The 4604-nt window shown below is 37.7% G+C and overlaps 1 pseudogene; it reads left to right on the forward strand.

Moving 5' to 3' along the window:
- The first annotated feature begins 390 nt into the window (after positions 1-390).
- Positions 391-1302, forward strand: LOC101092880 (annotated as a pseudogene).
- Positions 1303-4604: the final 3302 nt, after the last annotated feature.

Raw genomic sequence — 4604 nt, forward strand, 5'->3', positions numbered from 1 at the left:
ACCAAAAACCAAAAAACTAGAACTGATAAATTTATTCAGTAAGGTCACATAGTACAAAATAAATGTACAGAAATATGTCACATTTCTATATACTAACAATGAAGTAGCAGAAAGATAAATTAAGAAAATAATTCCATTTATGATTGCACCAAAATAATAAAATACATAGAAATAACTTAACTAAAGAGGTTTAAGACCTATACTCTGAAACCTATAAATATTGATGAAAAAAATTGAAGATGACACAAACAAATGGAAAGATACTCCATGCTCATGGACTGGGAGCACAAATATTGTTAAAATGTTTATACTAGCCAGGCTGTATGCTTCTCTCCACTTGACAGATAGTTGCATCTCCTGGTAGAGTGCCAGCCATGTCCCCAAGACATAATGGTGAAGGTAAATGGATTTGCCCATATTGGGTGTTCGGTTAACAGGACTGCTTTTAACTCTGTGGATATTGTTGCCATCAATGACCTCTTCATTGACCTTATATACATGGTTCCAGTATGAGTCCACCCACAGCAAATTCAGTGGCACAGTCAAGGTTGAGAGAGAGAAACTTGTCATCAGTGGAAAGCCCATCTCCATATTGCAAGAATGAGACCCTGCCAACATCAAATGGAGTGATGCTAGTGCTGAGTATGTTGTGGAATCCATTGGTGTCTTCCTCACTGTGGAGAAGTCTGTGGTATCTTCATCATTGTGGAGAACACTTGATGCGTGGGGCCAAGACAGTCAACATCTCTGTCTTTTCTGCTGATGCCCCCATGTTTGTGATGGGCATGAACCATGAAAAATATGACAACACCCTCAAGATTTTCAGTAATGCCTCCTGCACTATCAATGGCTTGGCTCTTTTGACCAAGGTCATCCACAACTTTGGCATCATGGAGGGACACATGACCACAGTCCATACTGTCACCTCCACCCAGAAGACAGTGGACAGTCCCTCTGGGAAGCTTTGGTTTGATAGCAGAGGAGCTGCCCAGAATATCATCCCTGCTTCTACTGACACCACCAAGGCTGTAAGCAAGGTCATCTCTGATCTGAATGGGAAACTCACTGGCATGATCATCCATGCCCCCACCAGTGGATCTGACCTGCTGCCTGGAGAAAGCTGCTAAATACAATGACATCAAGAAGGTGGTAAACAGGCATCAGAGGGCCTCCTCAAGGGCATCCTGGGCTACACCAAGCACCAGGTTGTCTTCTGTGACTGTAACAGTGACACCCACTCCACCTTTGATGCTGGGGCTGGCATTTGCTCTCAACAACCACTTTGCCAAGCTCATTTCCTGATACGATAATGAATTTGGCTACAACAACTGGCCTCTGAGGAATAAGAGTTCCCTAGACCACCAGCCCCAGCAATAGGAAGAGAGAGGTCCTCAGCTGGTGGGGAGTTTTTGCCCCAACTCATCTCCCAACAGACTGAGAATCTCCCAACCTCTACACAATTTCCATCCCAGAACCCTTAAAGAAGGGGAGGGGCTTAGGGAACCCTATCTTGTCATGTACCATCAATAAAGTATACTATACCCATCCAAAAAAATAAACAAACAAACAAACCAAAACCTATACTACCCAAAGAATCTACACATTTAATGCAATATCTATCAAAGTAGCAACAGCATTTTTCCCAGAACTAGAACAAACAATCCTAAAATTTATATGGAACCACAAAACCCCCAAATAGCCAAAGCAATCTTGAAAAAGTAGGACAAAACTAGAGGTGTAACAATCTCAGATTTCAAGATATTCTACAAAGCTGTAGTAATAAAAATAGTATGGAACTAGCACAAAAATAGACACATGGATCAACAGAACAGATTAGAAAGCCCAGAAATAGACCCACAATTACATAGTCAAAGGTCACTTTCTCATCCCATAACACAAAAATAAACTCCAAATGGATTAAAGACCTACATGTGAGACCTGAAACCATAAAACGCTTAGAAAATACCATAGGTAGTAATTTATCTGACACTGGCTATAGCACCATTTTTCTAGATATATCTCTGGATGCAAGGGAAAGAGAAGCAAAAATGAACTATTGAGACTACATAAAAAACAAACAAACAAACAAACAAACAAAACCTTCTGCATAGCAAGAAAACAATCAGCAAGACTAATAGACAATCTACTAAATGTGAAAAGATACTTGCACATAACATATCTGATAAAGTATTAGCATCCAAAATATATAAAGAATGTATAACAGTCAACAAAAACCCAAACAATCTAATTAAAAATGGGCAGAAGGCATGAACAGAAATTTCTCCAAAGAAGACCTACAGATGGACAACAGACACATGAAAAGATACTCATCATCACTAATTATCAGGGAAATGCACATCAAAACCACAATGATATATCACCCCATACCTGTCAGAATGGCCAAAATGAAATCACAAGAAACAAGTGTTGGTGAGCATGTAGAGTAAACAGAACGCTCGGGCAGTGTTGGTGTGAATGCAAACGAGTGCAGTCACTGTGGAAAACAGTGTGGAGGTTCCTCAGAAAATTAAAAATAGAATTATAATATAATCTAGTAATTCCACTACTAGGCATTTACCCCAAAAAAACAAAAACCCTAATTTGAAAAGATATATACACCCCTGTTTATTGCAGCATTATTTATAATATTTGCAATCACATGGATTGAGCTAGAGAGTATAATCTTAAGTAAAATAAGTCAGTTGGAGAAAGACAAGTACCATATGATTGCACTCATATGGGCAATTTAAAAAACAAAACAAAGAAACAAAGAAAAAACAGAGATAAACATAAAAACAGACTCTTAACTGCAGAGAACAGATGATTACCAGAGAGGAGGTGGGTGGGGGCATGGTTGAAATAGGTGAAAGAGATTACAAATACACTTGTCATAGTGAGCACTGAGTAATGTATAGAATTGTTGAATCACCATATTGTACACCTGAAACTAATATAACTCTGTTAACTATACCAGAATAAAAAAAATAAATTAAAACATAATTACTATAAAGCAGATATAAGATGTTTCTGTGTCTCAATCTCTTCCCCTAGTTTTTCCAGATCTCCTGTCAATTTCTCAGGTCTGATTCTTTCCACTTACAGGGATTAGTATAGTTGCCTCCTTACTTCTTTCTCAAGTTCTAGCGTACCTCACCTCCAAAATATCCTCCACTTGACTGCTGGGCTACTGTAGGGAGTAGTAAGTCTGAACATTTATTCCTTTGCCTACAAAATCCTTCATAGCTTCCCAATGCCAGCAAATAAACTCAATCTCCTTAGCTTAGCATGCTGTCTCCTGACCTGGTGTCTGTCTAGGAGTATCATCTCTTTTCACTCCTTTAGACCATTGTTAAGCTCTAGCTTTATTGAACTGGTTGAGGTTTATAATAACTGGCATATTATTTGCCAAATCTAATAACTGGCCATTTCCCACCCAGGCCTTCACTCCTGTGCTTCCCTTCTATGTAGTTAATGCATCGTTGCACATTATTTTAGCCTAATATTACCTCTGCAGAAAGGTCTTCCTGTCAACGCTACCTGCTCTCACTTAAATCCAAGTTCCTCTTTATATCACATCAGACTACCATTGATAGCCTTTTTTGTCTCCTTGTGTAATGTTGGTTTCCTCCTCTTTGAGGCAAGGAAACTGTCTATTAAGGTCACTGTTTTATCTCTGGAGTTTAGTGCAGTTTCTCTTACACATAATGGCTATTCCACAAATACAGGTTGAATGATGAAGTAAATGTGCTCATAGAACAAACAGATTTGAGGGCTCAGTGGGACTCATCTGCATTAAGAAGAAAAAAAATCAGGGACATTTGACCTTGGTTCTAAATCCAATTTTCCAGTAAAACAATTATACTTTTAGCAAGATGTGATGGCAATTTAAATTGGGACAAGGAATCCATCCAAATCCCAAAACACATTCCCCCTATTTTATGATGTTGACCTATACTCGTGACACATTTGGTATAAAGCTCTTAATTTCTTGATCCCTTCTTCCCTGCAGGTTAATCTAAAATTCTATTCCTGCCTGTATTGCTTTTCTATAGAAAACTGTCCTACATATCTTCAAACTAATTCTGTGACTTCTCAGTGACAAACATGATAAGAACACTAAAAATATTTGCTCTTTTCAATATTTCTTAATTTATGTTGGCACTGTTTATTTGGCATGTGATTCACAGACTTATTTAGTCATTCAATATTTAGTGACTTGAAAGGTGCTCTGTGCAAAGCACTGTGGGAGGCACGAGGACGAAATATGTTCCCTTTCTTCTCTGAAAATGCTCAGCATAAAGTAGGGGATATAAACATTATTAAACTCAAACATTATTGACAATAGTTTCATGACATAGTAAGAATCTCAAATGCGATTGGAGGAGGGAGACCTGAGTTCTCCTCCCTAGATTGAGCATTAAGTGACTATGATACTTGCAAGTAACTTTAACTTTCTAGGCCTTAGTTTCTTATTTGTCATAAGGGATTTGAATTACATAAACACTAAATTAGTTTTCTAATTTATACAAATTTTTGTGGATTTAAGAAATTAAATTTTAAGAAATAAAATGTCTAGCAATGTGGCAAATATTAAATAAATAATA

Source organism: Felis catus, chromosome C2 (genome assembly GCF_018350175.1).
Source record: "Felis catus isolate Fca126 chromosome C2, F.catus_Fca126_mat1.0, whole genome shotgun sequence".
In the NCBI taxonomy this organism is placed as follows: Eukaryota; Metazoa; Chordata; class Mammalia; order Carnivora; family Felidae; genus Felis; species Felis catus.